General features: G+C 40.8%; 1 protein-coding gene and 1 long non-coding RNA gene across 3 annotated transcripts in view; one reads left to right on the top strand and one right to left on the bottom strand.

Annotated features, from left to right (window-relative positions):
- LOC122532115 overlaps positions 1–22642 on the top strand; it is a 70936-nt gene that overhangs the window by 3293 nt on the left and 45001 nt on the right. The window lies entirely within an intron of this gene.
- Positions 1–22642, bottom strand: part of LOC122532117 — a 24381-nt gene that overhangs the window by 528 nt on the left and 1211 nt on the right. Inside the window, exon 2 of the long non-coding RNA XR_006307448.1 lies at positions 21837–21838. This is a non-coding gene — a long non-coding RNA (uncharacterized LOC122532117). The remainder of the gene's footprint in view (positions 1–21836; positions 21839–22642) is intronic.

The following is a 22642-nucleotide window of genomic DNA, read 5'->3' as shown; positions in this document are numbered from 1 at the left end:
CCTCGGTGTGTGCACGTTCGTGTCTCTTTTCCATCGTCGTCGACGACGCGTAAAAATTTCGCTAAAATTTCCCCGATCCGCGTCTAGCCGCATCGACGGGGAATCCGTGCGGTTTCGATTCCCAGACTTTCGAGTCAGTGCACCGCTACTGCTAGCTGTTAAATGGAAGCGTACAGCGGACGACGTAGACAGAATAAGAGGAATAAAAACGAGAGACGGCCTCGTGTAGCCGTAGGTATTATACGAGTTCGCGTGTATCCCGTGCGCAGAGAGGATTTGACGTATCGACTCGGATTTCCATAGCGTCGCGTAAAATTAACTTTCCCCTGCCTCTTACTACCACCCTCTTCTCCTCACTCTAATCCGTGTCGTCGATATCGTTGCCATCGGTTTATAATATGCGCCTATCTCTTCTACACCGTCTTACAAAATTCTTTAACCTCTTGCTCTGGGAATGAGGTACCACGCACGTCGAGATCTTTTTGTCCCAAATTGCAACATTTTCTCAGTTCTGACTATATTTAAATGCAACTATATTTCTTGCAACATTTTATCAGTTTCGACTGTATTTAAATGTAACCGAGGCAAAACAAATGATAAGTTTGTTACTTCTTAATAATTTCTATCCAGTGATATCGTACCGACGAGTTCAAGAGAAAAAGAAAGCGACGAATTATTGTATACGGTTCGGCCGCTCGTTATGGTCCGCGAACCAGTTGTCAGCGCAAGGGGTTAAATTCCATTAATTGTCGGATTTTCCGTGACTTCTCGCCGCGATATTTCCGACTTGTTTGAAGTCTCCTTGACATATCTTCGAAAATGCGATCGAAAGTGTATAAGAAAGTGAGAGAATAATTTTAGATTCGTTTAGAATGATCAAACACGTCACGTGATTACTCATTGAAAACGTTTTTTTGATATTTTATTAACCTTATCTACGAGACGAAGTAAATACGAGGAAAGCGTTTCGTGGTTCTCGAATTATTCGATCGATCGGTTATTCATATGGATTGCACAAATTATTTGAATTGTTCGATGAAAAGGATTAATCACAGTCTAAACATAGGCGAAAGTTCATGAATATCAAATTTCGTTCTCTTATCTCTAGGCTCTTCTTTCATCCAAACCGCTACTTTGGAACTTGTTCTCTCTAGAATCAGCGAAAATGTCTTTCTACACTCAGTCGTCAAACTAATTTTTTTTTTTTTTTACCATCGAATTAGATTTGAATTGTTTGAAGTGAAGAAGCTAAAGAGAACGAGCGAAACAGCGATGGTAATTATTTGGATTACGGCAATCCATGGCCACGTAGCGAGAATCTGTGTCCTCTTGACACGTTGTAGCGACACAGCAACACCGATTCTTCTCACATCGGTGTTAATTAGCGACCAAATGATCGCTATTGTCGCCGGTTTCGCAACGCCGCGAAACGAGCTCTTGGTCCGACGAACGAACGTGTGCCAACTTGTATTTCTAAACTTTGCTTTTCCCCATACGCACGAAAATTCATGTTTTCTCCCTGTTCTGTAGAATTCTCTCTCTCTTTTTTTTTTAACGTTTTGCTACAATTATCTTTATCGATGCGCGCGCGCGTCAAGTCTAACGTCGAAACGAAATCTATTTTCAGACTGTCGCGAAATTAATACGCACGTATGTAGTTTCTAAAAGGAAACGCGCAAATCCTCGAAAAGTGTCTTTAAAAGTCTAAAAATGGAAACAGCTTCGCATACACTTTGTCGCAGATAACGGAATCTAGTACACGGACGACATCGCGTATTTTTCGAATTATTTGACAACTTTTGATTAATTTTGATAACTTTTAAATTAGATCGAGCTGTGCGATTCATAATCTCGGTAGAAATCTTATAAACGTTTCATTTCTTCGATATCTACTTAATATTCTCGTTTCGTTTCCTAAAATTATACATTTCGCTACCATGTCACCCTTGGAATTTTATTAATTAAGACTTGCTCGCCCAAACAGTTAATATCGAAAAATATTCTCTCAAGTCTCTCCCCGATGGTACAAGTTTCGATAAGTCTGTTTACGTGTCACCTGACTCATCGCCTAATCGACTGATTACAAAATCAGCTTGTTGCTCGATCGTCGTTAGAAGAGGATCTTTCTCGTTAAATTCTTCCCAGTTCAAAGAATTTGGCATCTGTCGAGCAGAGGGAACGCGCAGCTCGATAAACTCTCGCAACCCTCTATTCCCTGAGATTCGCTCTCTGTCTTGTGTATTCTTAATTCATCGACGAGTGAATGAGTAACCTCTACGCAAAAATCGGGCGCGAGCACACATCAAAATATAAATAGAACCGTGTCTGAGGACCGAGGCGCTCTGTCTGTGTGTCAACTTTGGATATTTCAGCGAGTCGGTACCGTTCGAGAATTTACATACGAGAATCGGCTATGATCCATTGTACAAGGAGGAAACGTTCTCGGCGGGGGGGGGGAAAGGGGGAAACGATAATATCGAACGATCACGGAGAAAGGATACACGAGAGAGAAGCGGCCGGCATCCGCGATATATTGCAAACCGGAATTCGTTCGGATTTTCTGCGCTCGCGTCAAACGCGCAAATATGTATGTATGTGGAAGAGATTCGATGCAAATCACGGCAAAAGTGAGAGTGGCAATGAGTCAACATCCGCAATCTGATGTTTTCTAGCCATCGATAAATTCCGAATGTTAGCATAGTAGTGATTCCGGCTCAGGTGTCTATCATTTTTTTCTTTTTTCTTCTGTTGGTAGAAACTCTTCTGTTTTGCTTTTTGTAAGCGACGTAATTTGTTTAGTCTTGTTCGGAACGAGGCGAAGGATCGAAAAAGAAAAAAGGGGCGTGTGGAGGGGGGGGGGGGAGACGAATTCGATAGTGCAGGATGCAGACAGGAGCAGAGTGATTTTCTTGTTAAATCGCTTGCAGACGCTTTATCTTTAGAAGCCACGGACAGACAGTGGCACCGGTTTTTTTCTCCTTAACGGAAATAGCTATCATTCTATACGCCTTAGAATGAACCGGCAATACTCGGCAAAATTTATTTTCGACGTGTAGGTTTACGTATCCGCCGTCTGGCTGGAATATCGACTGGGGGATCATCAAAGGGGGCGAGAAACCGGGAAATTCGCTAAATTTCGATCGCGTTCGAGTTGTCTCTGGATTCGTTTTGTCGTCTCGCGTCCGCCGCGTTCGACAAAGTTTCCAACCCGATGCTCGAATAATGATTGTTCGTGAGATATCACGAAAAGAACAGAATAACGCCTGATTTTTTTTTTTCCATCAAAGGACGAATTGAAGATTCACCCTTCACGTTCTTCTGTCGCAAAAATTATTGTAATTTAGGATAATGAAGATCAGACGAGTCTCGTCAGACTTCCGACCAATTTCACAATTTCTCTTTGGCGCAGGTTCTCTTTCGGTATATTGGAAACGTCTAAAAAAAACAAAATGCCTCTTTCACTTTCACGATTTCGGCCTAACAACCTCACCTTACAATTAGAGTTCTTTCCACGCGAACAATCTTTTCGCATCTGTTCGATTTTATCCAGCAGAGGCCAATCACGTTAGAAAACATCTCGTCCCACAAAAGATTAAAAGAAACTGGAATCGTTGAGGAGGTAAATTGATAGAACGAGGGAATATGGTACAGTAGAGATTGAAAAATATGGGCGTGTCTCCTGTTGGAGTAAATAACGCGTACCTCGGTGTGGATAGAATCGAGTGTTGCCGAGTGTTAAATCAATGCTCGATTACCGTGAAAACTTGGGAAGGCTTGCCCCGTTCGTTTCGATATGATTCACGGTTCCGGTTAATCGATCCCGCCAATAAAACACGCCTAAATATATCGATACACACGCGTTCATTTCCCTCCGATCGCTCGTACGCCACATAAAATTTTCGTGGCGCACACTTATTTCGAGAGTATTTCTGTCCCCATTAGCAAATAGCACATGAATTATACATGGCTGCCAGTTAATTAGCGGCGATGTGTTATGTCGGGTTTATCGAGTTGGAAAATTAAATGGTTCGATACGTGCTCTCGTGAATAGAGAGGATTGCCCGTGTCGAATTTGCGGGCCTGGCCCTGAAAAATGGCCGTTTTTACTTACGGCTTTGCTTAACGCGAGCGTGCAGGTAACTTCGAACAGGTGTTAGAAGGGAAGTTCTAGCAGTAAAATGTTAAACGACGTTTAATAATATTCTCATTGCTCTATATTTATAATAATTATCGGAGCTTGCGAGATCTCTCGTGAGAAAGTCTCGTGGCGTTTTATAATTTTTGTCGACATTACAGGGTCATGGCACTTCGTTTTTTTCACAATATTATAATACATTTTGATGATTTTTAGATATTTTTATATTTTGTATTTTTTGGATATTTTTATAAATACGTATTCCATTCTAAAAAATGGTCACAGTGTCGTATCACCACATTCACTGTTAAAAGGAGAATCCAATCCTCTAAATAATTTTCGCGACAGTTACTAAGATCTGCGTGTTCGAACGTAGAATCCCATTATAGAATAGAAACTCGCTGCGTGTCTCATTTTTTAGAAGCTCGTCTAATTCCTTTTCTTGTTGAAAGAAAAAAATCAGAAAGAGAAAGAAAAATGATTACTACGTGTTACGTTTAAAATCGCGACGCCATTCATACAAAATCTGAAACGATCACCAGGCCATTGGGATCGTGGAATTTCATCGTTTAATAATAAAAGTCATCCTGTACAAATGGTATCCGGTAATGTGGTGCACTGTTCAGGTGGCGTACGTGTGTTCTCTGCTCTCTCGGACTTGTATTCCGCACGAACGGCTCGGCCTCGTTTTCTGATCGTGGCAACCAGAGGGTATCGTGCGCGGAGGAGAGCATCCAAGGGCGAGTCAGATTCGTCCATTTCCCAGGACAATGATGTTTTCTGCTTCTCTCCTGGAACTTCTCGCACAATGCCCGTGTAACGCCTATTTCTAAATAGACGAAAGAGACTGTCCCGGCAATGGGACTGCCGACTGACAACAATGACTACCGTTATTATTAGGTTCCCTGGACAAACAACTGGCCACCAGTCGATCCATCTGGAGTCTGGACCTCCCTGTAAATCATGTTCGAGCTCGTTGCTTTTCCTCAAAGGGTTACCGCTTCTCCTTTTCACGCCATTTTTCCACGTCTGTTTTTTTCCTCTCTTTCATTCGTTTTATTTTTATTTCGGATTTATTATAAAAATGGCAGGGAAGATCGAAGAGCACTTTTCTGTAAAAAAAAAGAAAAAAAAAAAAAAAGATACGAAACATTTGTAGAAATATTTGTCCAGAGAATTTGATCGTCATAGTCTTGAGAAGCATATACGAGAGCAATTGATTCAGTCTAAATTATTTTCTCATTCGATTTGATCACGAAGTGTTCGCGAAGAATATTTCTCATCAAAACACGATATATTTTTTACGAATCTGTTGTATGTTATTGAAAGTTTATTTCTGCAGATCGAGTAGATCGTTCTTCCATTTTGTCTAGGCTATATTAAGGTACATCCTTTTAACCATTAAATAATCGATATATAATTATTCTCCTCGTAATTTTCATACGCCTACGGAATGATTTTCACGCTGTGTGTCTCAAATTCATTGTCGCCAACCATGTACAGGACCAACATTGACGTTTGATAATTGACAACTGCGTTATCTATGCGGCGAGTCATTCTCTTTGAGTCAATCATTGAGGAAATAATCGTATAACAATATTATACAGTACTATTACAATAGTATTTTTGACAAATGTAAATAAATTAGTCGATCAATGTTTGGTGAAGATTTAACCTTTTGCGCTGAGATCAGATTCGTGAATAGGTTCTTCCTTAACTCTTTATGTGCCTTCTTAGGAAGTGTAAAATGATATCGATATAATCAAATTATTCCGCGACTATGATTCTGACGACTCCGGCCTTTAGTTCAGATTTGACGATCTTGGCAGAAATGTAGTTCTAACAGACATAAAGAAGGATTGTTCTTACCGAAACAACTTATTATTGCGATACTTGTCCCGATAAACGTCTTATAAAGATGAATTCTTTATAAATTATCATATGAAAAAAAAAAAAAGAAAAATTGCAGAACTCAATATTACAAAGTTAAACGTAAATATTTAATAAAATATTAGAATATAATATTTTTGTGTATTAATTCTCAAATGTAAATGTAAAATCATTTTACGTGGGGTGTGAAGATGCGCGCAAAATCGTTCGCCCAAATCGAGAAAGTCGTCGAGCGCAAAGGTTTAACAAATGGAATAATGAACATAGTTACATAGTTACGTTGCCGGGATCACATCGAATGGATACATGACGTTTAGGTGAATGGAATGGAATGTCACGGTATTCCAAACTCTGTTGTAATAATGATTCTCACGTAACGGCAGGGACATGGAACTTTTTGTTCGTTTCATCAGGCAGACACTATTGTTTCTCCAATTTTTTTTTTTCTTCTTTTTTCGGAATTTACCGCCAGTTTTTCATTATCCGGCGATTGACGAGGTGAAAGGGCGATTTTCGCGTTAACGAGGATACTCTGTGACGTGGCTATGCGCACGCGTTTCGTATCGCGTCCGATCTCCGGATGGTGAAAATCGTCAGCGTACGCAACAACTGCTATCTCTACCTGCTTGTCAAACGCTGGCACGTAGAATCTAGTGGAAGCCACATTCCGTTGAAATGACATCCGTGAAAAGTTTGTGCCCGGATGAATGTTCACGGAGCATTTTTTCCACCCCGAGAATAGAACGCGGCGTTCGCGCCTTTGTACTTTGTCGAATGTCTTCTCGCGTTGTTATTTTAGGATTTGTAATCCATTTCGAGAGCAGCTTCCATTGAAAGAGGTTGAAGGGTTGATTTTGGGATTTGACCCGGTGGTTTCTTACAAAGATTGTTCAAACTTTGCAACTTTGCGTTTATCGTTTTATACAAATATTTTTTCTTTTTTTTTTTCGATCCTCGCAGATTTGCAAGTCAGATGGATTTCTCAAGGATTTATGTCACGCTGTTGGAACTGATTTATTTTGTTAGGAATTGGAGCATTCTGTCTTTCGTAGCTCGTTGGACCAAGAAAGAATATAATCGTGCACGTCAGTCCGACGAGCCCGAACTATCTCGATCATGAATATTAACGTATCCTCTTCGACGTACGATTTTGCCACGGCTCTTCGATTTACGTCCGGTGTGGCACGTGAAAGGACGATCAATTATTCGGGCGCACGACACAAATGTTATTCGGTGCATTACGCGGCACTCTGCGTCGGTCCTCGATCGGTACAGAATCAATCACGTCGCTTTTATTTGCTGTCGAGCATTTCCATGGATCATCCCTCGTCGTAATTAAATTTTAATTAACGTAATCAATAAACAAACATCAATTATTCGCCGTAGGAACGATTGTAAAACTTTTGATTGATTTTGAAAGTTTCATTATATTTTCTTTCTAAATGAACACGGTCAAAGTTTCAACAATCTCGAGATACGTCTTTGCATGTGATTTTATTAATACTTTGATGCAACAGACTTGATACTAGACTTTGGTACTATACAAATTTCATTTTGACTAATAAAAGTGAGGAATCGTTGTTTATGGAAAATGTTTATAGAATGTTTGTAGCAGATGATCAGAATATCAAATGTGTAGAGAGATGCTATTTTATAGAACAGGGAGATGCTCTTTCATTCAGTTTGTTGGTCGTTCTTTAAGTTAATTTCCATTCTGTTCCGCCGCGGCGAACTGCAAACTATATTCCCTATCTTTCTTTAACTTTAGCAACAAATGAAGAAAACAATTTGTATACCCAATGCGAGTATTATGGCCGTGGCACTCTCAACGCAGAGTTCGATGCAGTGGAGGGGATAACGCTAGCGATCAGAAGAGTAGGGGTAAGGGCCGCCAATTAGCCACCTCTGCTGTACGCGTATAGATTCGATTGCGCGTGTATGTCTGTGGTTACACTTAATTCTACATACGAATTTTTTTTTCATGAATCCTCTTACGAATTTCTGCGTAACTTCCCGTTTAAATATCGTTATTGTTAAAATATGTGTGTATTTGCTGTTTATGCAACTCTCGATGCACCGTTTTTCGTTTGGTGCATCAGGAGCAGTGGGCCGCTGCACTGCGACCACTGCAGCACTCCCCGAGGGTATAAAAGCGGCGGGTGGTTGCGGAAGTTGTGGCTCGGTGGAAATAAAGTTTCGTGCAAGAGGGCATCGGCGAGGTTAAGAGCGGCGATATATCGCCGCGGCCTGATTCCGGCACGGCACGAAAACCACCGTTTTCTCAGCCAGACTTTATACACGGTTCCGCTCTCTGTAAGAAATCTTCTGTTCGTACGATCAGCCCTTCTAACGTGTTAACGTTATACACATACGTTATATACATACACTTTCGTTTGTAAGTCACCGGTTGTCTGGCAGATAAGAAATTATAAAATTAAATTAAATTGCTCGTTTAATCAAGATTGCGACAAACTTTACCTTCTTTTGTCCATTGTTGAGGATAGAAACGTGTCGCTTTTGACGTTCTTGCATCTTCACAAAACACCGTAATAAATACATTTGATCGTTCATTTTTCTGCTAGTCGATCGCCAATTTTACTATCTTTTCGCGAAACTTTTTTTTCTTCCTTTAATTATCGAGAGAAGGAAACAATTAAACGACTGGATTGAAGATCGAAAGCCTAAAAACGATGCCCATTACCATTGTTCGTTGCTTGTTCTTTGTCGTTCTTTATAGTTCTTTGACCATCGAGAATCGTGATTTTCGTTACTTTCGTGTCGCTCTGTACCTACGAGTGTGTACGTACCTGTGCACGAAGGTGCAATACGAATACCTGCAGCGCCAAGTTATGCAAATTCGCAGCGTCGGTGTGTCTTTGGTTCGATGCCAGGGTGGATTCTTTCTATTGTCCATTGGATTGGACCACGCCACACGGCGAGAAAGAGAAAAACGGCGAGATAGAGCAGGGGGCTACGGGGGTGAGGAGCATGCCACTTTTTTTCACCGAAACGGCCTGTTAATGCTAAATTACCTCTCCCGATCACGAAAGGCTCCAATGTGTGTGTGTGTGTGTCTGAACGGGCACGCTCTGCGCCACGCCATTATCGAGCGTTCTCCGGCTTACTTACGATCTCTTTGACTCCGGGGTGGGTCCCGGCCGTCATTACCGAGGTGATAAATCGCCGAGGAAATTATGCCTCTGAGCACGTGAAAATTTGGCGTAATTTAAGGGCCAGACTGCGCCACTGCGGCCAGCTCGAATTCGTGTGCCGATCCTTTCAAAGCGTCGAAACATGTTCTCTCTTTCTCTCTCTCTCTCTCTAAGCGGGAAGAAACATCGCTTTCTGCCGCGTTCACGCGAATGAAAAGCGTGCTGCGGGACGAAGATCTAAGGGCCGAGCGAGTTTTAGAAAGGAGGAAAAAAAATTCGTACTTCGTAACCCCTTTTATCCAAGGGATCTACCCTCGAGATGATGAGAAAGCTCTTTCGCCGTGCGCTGTTGAGAGAGCTGATCACGCGAATCCCTCGTGATACGGCGGCATTGGGAATAAATTAAATTTAGCACCAAAATTGCCGCTGTTGCTACCGTGCACGAATATGCACGTGACACACGTGCAAAGGGAGACATAACGTTGCGCTTATATATCGGTCGCCGTTGCGTTGGAACGACAAGAGGTTGACTAGAGGAATATTTAGACAGCGCTAATAGCGGTGTGGTGGGTGTTCGTTGGTTCGCAACGATACTAACGTTGAACCTTAACTCTTGGTAACTAATGGTAGTTGGGTTATTATTTTACATGAAATAGCACTGTTTTTAAAGGGAAAGAAATATATATATATATATATAAAGAGAGAGAAAGAGAGAGAATACCAAATGTAATGAGTAACTTGATTAAATGATAAATATTGCGGATCTTCATACACAATTTTCATTTACATTCGTGTACGTTCCCCTAAATTTTCTCATAAACGCATGAAACTTTTCAGTCTCGTAACGAAACGTTCTGGGAAAGTATCAGAGTTGTGAATCTAGTCGCAATAAACAAGCTATGTCTCTCTAATTTTTAAACATTCTTAATCACTTGCGCTGGCAACTGATTGCGGACCATAACGAGCGACCAAACCACGTACACAGTAATTCGTCTTCTTTTTGAGTTCATTGGTATATCACCCATATAGGATAGAAATGATTGAGAAGTAATAAATTTATTATTTGTTGTTGCCTGGTTGTTGTACTTAAATATACTTAAAACCGAGAAAATATTGCGTGTGGTACGTAATTCTTACGCGCAAGCGGTTAAAATCGATTCGTCTTTATCACCAAAAATGTTCAACCAACTCGCCACTCGAGTCGAGCCGTCCCCATCTCGCGCACCCAATTAAAATCAAATTATCCAGCAGATAATGCGATCGAGTAACGTTTCTCCGTTTCCTGGTCCCAATTAAATTGGACCTGTGTGTATGTGCGTGTGTGTGTGTGTGTGTGTGAAAAGGTTCGCGCAGGCGCGCGTCGCTGGATTTGCCGCGTATCGCGGACATCCGCTATAGAGGGTGCGTCTGGAAGCAACGAAACTATGCTAATTAAGCTGTTGCCGGCGCTGGTCTAATTGCACCGTGGTCGGCTAATGAGTCGGTGGTTTACCTGGCGGCGAAATTTCGGCCTGAAAAGTCGGCAAACAAAGTCCTGGGCCCCGATTTTCACCGGCCAATTAGCCGATTCCCCTCTGTTGCTGATCTGTTACACGGCTGGTGGGCCTGATTCCTCGTGGGACCGGGAACCGAAGTAACAAGCAGAACGCCACCTGATTTATTTGCTATCCTTTGTTGCAGTTTGTTATCCGGGGTACGATGATCGTTTGTAGATTAATTGACAAGTTTATTCGTCCTCTCCTGTTATCTGGTTCCGAAAGAAATAAATACATTTTATGATGTGTAGCGACGTTATTTATATATGTGTATACAGTTTTTTTTTTTTTTTAAACGCTGTCGAGGAGTGTAAGAGAAGAATATGATAAATTTCACATCCCGCTTTTTTAGTTTCTTCGTGTATATTTATTCGTTGTTTCCTTTCGTACACTGGCATCGAGTGTATCTGTCATTAAACATGCGTTTCTTCATTCATTAAACTGTCGACTATTTTTAAAAGATCGTTTTCCTTACCGATCGTATCGTAAAATTAAAGTTCTCGTGTCTGATCACGCGGGCTCGAAAAGTGAACAGAATTAATTCCTCAACAGAAACTGTAGTTCGTAAGTTCCGGAGTATACTATAAAAAGTAGTATCGGACAATGAAATTTAAATAATGTTTCTTGTTAAGTCGTATGAAAAATTTAGGAGTATATGTAATTTTCATCCGTCTAGATATTTCCCTGGATATCTCTGCCTTTCAGTACATTGAAAAATACTGTCACAAGACCACTACAACAGTACTATTGTTACAAACTATCACCATGGAGACACAATTCACTTGGAATATTCGTTTCTCCGCAAACAGATATTCCCAAGCGATCTTTTTCACCAAGATCGTAAATCCAAATCGCAGTAAACGGCTAGTCAGTAGCAAAATCCCTGAAAAGGAGCGTTAAGACGGCCACAATAGCACCGTGGAGACTCTAAATCTCCTCAAATAACCACGTTGAAAAGCGTCTTAACCCCGTTCGCAAATAAAGACGACGATTTTTCGTGGTTTTTCGCAAAGAAAAAAAAGGCTTCCTCTCTCGCTGAAATACTACTTGCCACGAGATCAAGGGATAATCGAGACCGGACACCGAAACGTGCTCGCTCTGGATGATGACCGGGCGAGCGGCAATTATCGGGGCAAAATGATAAAGACAAGGGCGTAATAATGCTGCACGGGCTCGCAGAGGAGGATTTAATGAGTCGCTAACCGACCAGGCCTCGTTCGTTTCGTGCGGAAGTTAATAAACTCCGTGCTTATTAATCGATACGTTTCCCCCGCGTTTTAATGAGATTACCGGAGCGAGGATCGAGAGATCTTCACGATCGCCTTCTGGATTTCGGAAACAGGCTCGCGTCTTTTCGTTTCGACGGTTATAATTGCTCCGTGCCGGTTTCTTTTGTGGAAATTTGCTTATTATCGGTCTGTAGTTCGTTCTTTTTACGTCTTAAAAATTTGTCGGCGGCTGCACATAGTAATTTCTATATTTTTCTCTCAGTTCTCTCAGTAACCTATACTATACCTATTTACCAGTACATTGAAACTTTTATAGTGAGACGATACATTGATTAGAAAAATATATTTATATCAATGAAGAAAAATATGAAAATTTTTAACGAGAACGCTGAGTGAACACTTTTTTTTTTCTTTTAGATACCAGTTCATTAATATTATGTTTGTTTAAAATTTTTGTTCTTGGGAAAAAAATCTGCTTGCAAAATACGAAGTACTGCCGAAAACAATTATAATATTAAAATTATTACTTTAATTATTATAATATCAATATTAAAATTGTACAAATAATAAAATTCTCTATCAATTATTCTAGTTTTATACTTTATAATTTTATAATAATAAAATTCTCTATCAATTATTCCAATTTTTATATTTTCTTTATAATTTTATTCAATAATTTCAATTTTTGTTTCTTTGGTTTATACTGGCCGCGGGTTGGACACGCTTGATTTCTAGGAAAACGGCTCGTACATCGAGTAGAGTCAGTTCTTGAAATAGCGACGAAGTTAGAAGGTGCGATTAGATTGGCGATTAGCGTACATAGATGTTGTATCTTCGATCGAAGATTTATCAGGTAATTAAGTTGTTGTAGCAAGCAAGTTGCAATTTCTCCTCGCGAGGGAACTTTGTGTGTTTAATCTCACGATCGCTGCACGGTAGAACGAAGATTGGTGATCGAGGGACCTTTAACTCCTTACGGTTTTCTTTTCGATATTCTCCAGATAGACGTTTGTTGTTGTAATTTATTGCGTCGTGTCGGAATGTAAAGTATCGAAACGTATACACGTGTAATTTGTACGTAATAATCTTCTTCAATTTAAAAAATTGAAATCTAAATTTATTTCAAAATTTAACGAACGCAAACTTGTTCAGTAGGACTGTTATATCGAGTTATTTTTTTCTTCTTTTAAACTCTAACCACTAATGTGGCTCGATTTATTAGAAGGCAACGATATTGTTAATCTTCTTTCATATGTACGTCGGGCAATCGATCCATTCCATTGTAATTATACAGGCCACTATATACACTATACAGGCGCATATTTCGCATGATCATGCGCGAGTGATCGGCACTTTTTTGTGAAAGTAGTGTAGAATGAGGATAGAAATGAAGGCAACTTTATTGTATAATTATTGTGGCTCTAAAGATTAAAAACTATGCTAAAGATTAGAATATTAAATATACTATACTAAAGATTAGACTACTATAATATACTATATATATTATAATATACTATAGTATATTAAATATACTACATATTATATATACTAAATATACTATACTAAAGATTAGAATACGAAATGTACCATATACTAAATATACTGTACTAATAAATATACTATACTAAAGATTGAAAAATATATTATACTAAATAAATATACTATACTAAAGATTGAAAAATATATTATACTAAATAAATATACTATACTAAAGATTGAAAAATATATTGTACTAAATAAATATTCTAAATAAATATTCTAAATAAATATACTAAATATACTAAAAAAATTTAAATAACAATGACAAATGACGCGTCACCGGCTGCCAACTACTATTTTACAGATGACGCACCTCTATAGGTGGATATTATGCTAACTCGTGGAAGTTATTACTTCTACATTGTTAACTCTCCTCTTTCAAGAATACGAGGTATCACTTGGATCGATAGACGATCGAGGGATAGAGGACTAGATGATCGAGGGATAGAGGACTAGATGATAGAGAGGAGAGAGGACGGGCGAGACCGATGCGCTTTCTGGAGATGATCATCTCTCGGTGAACCGGGGCGAGTTCCAGTGAACTCGGTGAATGTCAGTGCCCTTATTTTTCGCGGTTTTGAAGTAGCAGCATTCTATTTACGCCCAGCCAGGCAGTTTTTAGTTGGCACGTGTATAGGTGAGAGCTGCGCGTGAGAGAGGAACAGAAGAAGGACGAACGAGGCGGTGAGACTCTGGTGAAAAGAAGAACGGAGAGGCGCGACACGCTGCGCGCGTAAGCGAACGTAGGGAGGAGAGAGATAGAGAGCGATCGTCTCGCGTCTACGAGCGTATCCCGCCTTGCCGGCGCGTATCCAGGAAGTGACGTCAGCCGACGACGTTCTTATGAATTAATTTGCGGAAATCAAGCCTCCCACCTACCCCTTTCTCCCGGCCTCGCGCGCACAGATCCTAATCCTTGCGCGCGGTTGCGCAATCCTAATACACACGCCTACACGCGGCAAAAACTGGCTGTTCGTGTAGAGCTGTTAAAATGCTCTTCTCGCGCGGTTCTCGTTCCCTCCTCTCCTGGCGCCTGCTTTTATCTTCTCTATACTTGTACACTCTCGTGTTCCTTTCCTTTCTTTTTTTCCTTTCCTTTTCTTTCCTTTTCTTTTCTTTAATTGCCGATTTCATAATTTCCTCGCGCTCGATGACAGATAGTGCGCACCGCGTTCGAAGCGGCTAGAAAAACTGTTTCATTGTCTAGGATTATCCCGTTAGGATAACCTACATCGATAGAATCGGGCTAGAGCGGGCACGAAGAAGGGATTTTGCATCGGAAATGACCGGCCGAGGACTCCGAAGGCTTCTTCGACGTTCGATGACTGTCCTCGCCCACGTACCACGTTTCCGACGAACAATACCTTAAAACTCGACGGCGTCTCGCGATCATCCTGTGTCGCTGTCGCTATTTTAGGAACGTCGGAACCGGAACGTAGTTCGGCCGTAGCCTTCTCTCGTCTCTTTTCCTCGATGGAGACGTCATCTCCGACTCCGAGACCTCTTGTTTCGACTTTCGAGTGGCTCGAAAAAATTGTCGACTCGAGTTATTACCTCCGATAATCTTTGTCCCAAAGATGATTCTCGTTCTCATTGGTTGGTCGCGAATCACGCCCACGTCTGTTGCTCGAAGCACGAGAAACTGTAGCCCGAGCGTAATTAGCGATCGATGCCGATCATCGATACCTCTTCCAGCTCGAAAATCGGAACGTTCGAACGCCTAGACGAGGCGCCTTTTTAGATTCTAATCGGAGACCGGCACGATCCTGGACACCTACGTCCATCGGGGTCCCTGCGATTCGACTAGAACAGGACGTTGGACACCTACGTCCAGTGAAACTTGGCGTGATCCAAGTCGTAGTGTCTGTCGCGATCTATTTCTTGGACACCTACATCCACTCGACGTCTACGCGTGTTTTGTATTATCTTCCAAAAACGGGAGCAGCCGTGGTTGAATCGAAAGATTGACATCGCTTGATTGCGATTTATGGTGATATTACGCACCAATCATGAAGCATTACTCCTCTTGTACAGCTGAACTGACAAATGAACTGGTAAATTTTGCAAGTCGCGGGTTGTGAGTCACAAGTTATTATATAAATCGCAGTTGTACGATAAATTGTCTTTGAAAGATGGAACTTTAAAAGTGAATTTTGTGCGTTGAAAAATTTGTAGAAGAGAAGTTTTCAACTTGTAACTTATTTATTTACTGATATCTGTATCAAAGGTTTTGACACTGAAACTACCGATTAAAGCATAAAATTTTCGTCAGAGAGAAAATTTCCATGAGAGAAAAAAAGAAAAAGAAAAATAGAGAAACTTTATAACACAATGCAGTATTCATATATTTTACGAAAAATTATTTAAATCTTTAAAAACACACGGTTTTAACAAAAATTATGAATTGGTCATTTTGTGACCACTTTGGTGGTTCTGGTGTTAACCTCTTGCGCTGGAATGACGTGTCGAGAATCTTTTCTCCCAAATTGCAACATTTTTCCAGTTTTAATATTAAGTTTTAATATTAATATTAATTTTAAATTTAATATTTTAATATTTTAATATTAATATTAAATTGCAACATTTTTCAGTCTTAATATTAAGTTTTAATATTAATATTAATTTTAAATTTAATATTTTAATATATTAATATTAATATTAAGTTTCTAATATTATTCAGTTTAATAAATAAATATATCTAAATGTAACCCAGGCGAAACAAATGATAGGTTCATTACTTGTTAATAATTTCTATCCAATGATGTCGTACCGACGAGTTCAAAAGGAAAAGAAAGCGACAAATTGTTGTATACGGCTCGGTCACTCGTTATGGTCCGCGCGCGAACCAGTTGTGCCAGAGCGCAATGGGTTTAAATAGCCTCTAATAACTCCAAACTCCAAGTTCATCCCTTTTTCTCGCCATCCTTACGGACCCTCTTCGCAGGCCTTTATGCCCCCGATTGTCGAAGCTTTCCGCGTGCGAATCGATTGAAGCAGCCGATAGTTGTGTTGTGTAGCGATATTCAGCAGCACCTGGGTCAACCGGCTACCGTCTCCACAATCCATCTCCGTTGGTTGTCGGATATAGATATTTTGTGTCCCGGTGCATAACAAGCCGCTTGACGTGCAAAGATGGCCCTTAGCTCTAGGGACCCATGGGGGATGCCAATGCAGTTTAGGATAATATGACGAAGATCGGTAGCATGAGGCAGGCGGGAAAGCAGTCGGGAACAGTGGGTAAGATGGAGAGAGTAGGTAAGGAAGAGAGAGACCAGAGCCAGGTGTTTCATGGGGTACCATAGAAGAGAACCACCCCCTGCCTGTGTTCCCTCTTTGCGAAGAGAGACCGCACGCTCCCTCTACCTCCTACTTCTGCTTCCTCGACGCACCCTTTTCCTTTCCTTCTCTCTCTTCCGTCTTCCATTTCTCTTTCCGCCTCCTGTACTTCCCTCTTCCCCTGCCGCGACCTCCCGCCCCGTGCTCGCCGTCTCTTACTCTCCACTTTTCACTGGTCTCCTCGTTATACCGGGTGTCGCGTGGCGAATCGAAGCCATTCCCAACGAGTAGAGAGAGAGAGAGAGAGAGAGAGAGAGAGAGAGAGAGAGAGAGAGAGAAAGAGAGTGGCCGTTGTTTTTCGTCGTGGAGGTTTATTACATCGTCTTTGGCCACCTTCGATCTAGGTGGTCGGCGTTTTTAGTCGGGATGTTTTCAGTTCCTCCTCCGTTTCATCGCGGTGGGCTAATAGTAGAAACCAGGTTCTGGTCCAGGTTTCTGTGGGAATCCTGTGCGTTTGTGCCGCCGATGGGGGTGGGTGGACACATTCCGAGAAGCTCGAAGAAATCCTGAAAATCGCCGCTTTTGTCGCCCCTGACCGTAAGCCCAAGATCTGAAAAATCACCGCCTCGAGGCGAAAAAGTCCCCTCCCTCCCTCCCTCCCTCCCTCTCCTCTCTCTAATTTTTCGCAATTCTCGCTCAGGCTCGACCTTAACCTAAACTGACCACCGCGGAGCGAATCCGAAGCGAAAGGAACAGAGGAGAACGACCCTCCCTGTTTAAACGAGCGTGTAATATTTTTATAACTGTCGCACCAGGGAACAGACTCGATGGAGAAAGACTGCTCCGGTGGCGGTTAGGCTGTCGTGTGTCGCTCGACAGTTGCGTCGAGGCTGCCTCGGTTTATTGATCAGCGGATAGCTCGAACGGCGATCGAAGCTGCGGAACGGTGCGCTCGAACGGCTCGAATAGAGGGCGAAATCGATATTCGCCTCGCGGCGTCGGCTCGCGCGATCGATCCGAGCCACCCGGTATAGAGACGAGCAACGAACACCCAGGAGTAGAGAGTCCTAGTGCCTTGAGCCCTGTAATATTATACCGGCGGTCTCCCATGTGCTCCGGTTTGCGTTTCTGCGTGCGTGAGAGACGCCACCCGTGTGTTTCCATGCCGCCTCCTTAACGTTGTCTTCGTCTTCGTCTTCGTCTTCGTCTTCTTCTTCTTCTTCTTCTTCTTCCTTGTCGTCGTCGTCGTCGTGGACGTCGTCTTCGTCGCCCAGCTTCGTCTGTCGTCTCGTCGATCCTCTCTTGAATCCGAGTAATGTCTCGAACCGGCACTGTGCCGTTACTTTACCAGTTATGTTGGTTGTACGTTGGTGTAGTTCTCGAAATTTGATTTAATTAATTGATTAATAGATAGGACGTCACTCGCAAATAGATAGATGAAGAGATAAGATTGTTGAGTATTTGATTGCGAAGGTGTTCATTTTTCGAACATGATTGTTCTATTCTTGAGTTATTGAGCGATATATGTATAGTATATAAAATTTTATATAAAGTACGAACATGATTGTTTATTGTACTGTTCTCGAGTTATTGAGCGATATATGTATAGTATATAAAATTTTATATAAAGTACACTCAGTACATGGATGAAATTTAGTATAAAATTAATTTTTATATAAAATTTTGTATAAAGTATACTGTACACCTAATACATGGATGAAATTTAATATAAAATTAATTTTTATATAAAATTTTGTATAAAGTATACTATACATCCAGTACATGGATAAAATTTAATATAAAATTAATTTTTATATAAAATTTTATATAAAGTATATTGTACACCTAATACATGGATGAAATTTAATATAAAATTAATTTTTATATAAAATTTTGTATAAAGTATACTGTACACTCAGTACATGGATAAAATTTAATATAAAATTAATTTTTATATAAAATTTTGTATGATTTGTATACTGTACATCCAGTATATGGATGAAATTTAATATAAAATTAATTTTTATATAAAATTTTGTATAAAGTATACTGTACATCCAGTACAGTTGATCGCTTAGATCAGCTGTGCACTGTACATTTGAGTCGTGCAAACATCAGATGCATCTCGTCGTAACTCCTTCATAATTTATAATAATTCACAATAATCTTCATAACTCAAGAATTTAGGGCACATTAGCGAATAAATGTTTATCAGTAAATAATATTTTGCTCGGAATATTGTTTCAATTAGTCATGCTTAAATTATAAGTTAATTATAATTATAACGTTCCAAGCTTCCCCTTTCGAGAGGGTGAATTCTTTAACGTGTTTAATCGTTTAATTGGCTATATTTCCAAACAAACACTGAAATTCAACCCCCCAAAAAAACTGCTCGATGAAAATGAACGTAAACGAGAACGGCAATTGGTCGAGTGCTGGCCGATGATCTCATCGTTCAGATCTCGATTCACGATCGACCTATTGCACCTCGGTTGCAATCGTCATTGTCCAGGCGGAGAGTCGATTAGAGCCGCGGCAATTGACACCTCCACGGCAAAAAAAAAAAAAAAAAGTGGAGAATTACGGTGGAGATTTCTTCTTCTTGACCCGGCGGTTCTTCGGGGCCAGCGTGGTACGTACAATTTATCAGGCGTTGATGTCTCCCGGCGGCGATTCGCGCCTCCACGACCGCCGTTTAATGTAATTATCGAGCGCGTTCGTCGCTTACACGCGTAAGCGGATTAAATCCGCCGCTGCTCTCCGGTGGATCTCTCTCTCTCTCTCTCTCTCTCTCTCTCTCTCTCTTTCTCTCTCTTCGGCCACCTTTCTGTCTGATGTTACATACATATATACCTGTCAAACAAAACGGTGCGCGATCGAGGGAAATCGTGTCCTCTCTCTCTCTCTCTCTCTCTCTTCACGTAATAATCTCGATCAAACGTTTCCAGTGCGAGAAGATAAGGTTTTATTTGTTGCGTCGTGCAACGGGGGGAAATCGTTGACGTGCTTTCGAGTTGACGCCTTTTCTCATCGAACGTAGCTCCTGTCTCCGAGTCTCTCGCGGCACGCGGAACTTTGGATAAACGTGGTCGAGTGTCCTTCTTCCCGTCGGATACCTTTCTGTAGGACTTCATCTCTTGCGTGTCACGCACGTCGAGAACATTTGGCCCAACATTGCAATATTTTCTCAGTTTTAAGTATATTGACTAGTACAAGTTGCTACATTCCATAAACAGACAATAGAAGCTAGTCAACCATCCCAACGAGCTAGTTATCTCTCTCGTCAATAAATGAAGGGGAAATCAGAAGACTTAAAAGAACGAAACTATTAGACCTTCCTAATTATTAATCGTTGTATACGCAATACTGAAGGAACATCACTGGATGTGGACTTCATCCACGACATACCAGATTATATCAAATCTGCTGGTTGACCAAAAAAAGAGGCCAGTTGTAGATGTATTATTATTAAAAAAAAAAAAAAGTATATTGAAATACAACCCAGGATTGTACAAATAATAAATTCATTACTTCTCAATCATTTCTATCCAGCGATGCACCGATGAATTCAAAAAAGAAGACGAATTGTCGTGCACTTGGTTTGGTCACTCGTTATGGTCCGCGAACCAGATGCCAGCGCAAGAGGTTAATTAGTCGTCGAGCCGACGAAAAAAAAAAAAAATAAAAAAATTGCAAAAGAGAGGTACTTGGGAAAACCTGTCTGTCGCTCGCTGTTGCGACTCGTCTCGCGATTGCCGCGCGTTCGTCGAATCGAGGACGGTATTTTCCTTATCGCGTGAACGCTTTTGTCGATCGCGACGTGCCATTTCGCAGCGGCCTCTCCCCCTCTTCTTCTCTCTGTTCTTCGTCGTGTAGTTTTCCGTCAACCAGGAGGTTGGAGGGGGAGTGAATCGTTATCGACGAGTCACCTCGTGCCCGTTATCGTCGAATTCTGAATCGCGATTAGCTCACGGATCTTTCCCCTCGAGGTAATTCCACTTTCCGTGGAACCAGCGAATTCCAGTGTTGTACGCCGCTCTCGGTGCGTGCTCTCTTTTCGCCGGCGCTGGCAAAAGACAGAGAAACGTTTCTAGGGTGTATAAATATCAGCGGAGGCTATTCCTGTTAAACGTGCAAACTGCAATTGTGGGCAACGTGGTCATTTCCAGGCTTCGAATTCTTTCGTCTGTCGACGCGGCGCGATTCGAAAGGGGTTCGATTGCGAAACGTGTTTCTCTCCCTTTGTTTCTTTTTCCTTTCTTGGGGAAAAAGCTGGGTGGCAAGGGAAAAGGTTATGACAGAGGTTGGGAGACAGATCGGGAAAGATAAGAGGCGAGGTCCCGCAGGGAACCGCTATCGATGCCAACTTCGCCTCGCAACCCGCTAGAAAATTCCAACATTCTTCGGGCTTCCATATCCATTTCGAGTTTAGCGAGAATCGATATTTGGCGTGTGGCCTTCGTGGCCCGATCCAGGGTGTAGGTACGCATGAGGTTACACCCGCCGAGTTGCCGTACTCCGCGTGGATTTTGTTTCTTTCTGGTTTCTTTCTACGTTGCCTGCGATGTAAAATTTACAGGAGACGTTCGTTGACGTTACGAACAACCAACGACCAAACGCGTAGAATTTTCATCGGAGATATTATACTCCTTAAGCGTTTTCCTTTAGTTCGAGAATGTGCTGCGCTGTGTTTGATTATTTCTAGGCGATGACGAGTATACTCGACGAAGACACACGGTAAATGCACTTGCGCTGCAAGATCGAGTTAAATTGTAACGAAGTGATAAATTTTCTTGCTGATTTTCTTTGAAAAATGTTTGACTTTATTTGGTTTTATTTTTTCGTTTCGTTGCCTTGAAATATTCTCGAAAATGTACTAAAATTACAAATATATATATATATATATATCATTTCTTTTTACCAAAGTTTTACAACAAATGGCAAAAGCGAAATTTTTCCCCTACGTGACGAGTATATTCGGCATAAACGCTTAAAGTAAAAATGATAAACTATAAAATACATTAAAATACACGTATTTTATAAAAGATCATTTCAAATCTCTGAAAATACACTGTTTTACATCTGTAAAATATCTAACAGAAATTACAAATTAGTCATTTTAACCAGCTTAGCTCTAGTGTTAAGGTAGCTCACGCAGTTTATGCTTGTTAATATTGTACATTGACCGCCATCGGAGTTTTCGTTTCTATATTTAGAACAATTAAGTAAAGAAACTTCAAATATCATACGTAACTATCATAGATAATACTTTCGTTGTACAATAGACATTTACATTGTAGATACGTAATATTTTGTGAAAATTAAATATTCTGTCCCCGTAGACGTGTGTAAATTTCGCGAGGCGGTGAACGTGTTAATTCGTCGGTAGAGGGAAATTAGATTTGAATTCTGATATTCGACGCGAATATTTCGTGCGTGTGTACTTTGAAAGTTATGCTCGTGTGTCAACATACCCGCGTTAATCTATCAAATTGCATATACGAACGATTTTATTTTAACTAAACTTAGTTATCACAGTTTGCTTTTCGTTTTATCACGAGGAAATAAAATATTAGACGTAGACGTGATAACGATTGATCGAATTTCTGCTGGGCAAGAGATAGTCGAATTACTTACGTTTGAACATGAATTACCGATCACTCGTTAACTGGAAATGATTCTCTCAATACTTTGTGTTGAGAGATTTCTAATATCTGATTGTTCCCTAAAATTTCTCTTCTCTCATATTTTTTATTCCCAATTTTTATTCTAAATGTAAATAATAATTCGTGTGTTGAAACGTTGACACGATCGTTGCGATCTAGCTTCACATTCAAACTACCATTTGTCAAATTTTCGAATTAAAAACTTTCATAGCCAAAAAAA

The sequence above is a fragment of the Frieseomelitta varia genome, unplaced genomic scaffold (genome assembly GCF_011392965.1).
Source record: "Frieseomelitta varia isolate USP_RPSP 00005682 unplaced genomic scaffold, Fvar_1.2 scaffold_435, whole genome shotgun sequence".
Taxonomy (NCBI): Eukaryota; Metazoa; Arthropoda; class Insecta; order Hymenoptera; family Apidae; genus Frieseomelitta; species Frieseomelitta varia.
The sequence above is the reverse complement of the archived record's forward strand: the minus strand, read 5'-3'. Positions and strand labels throughout refer to the sequence as shown.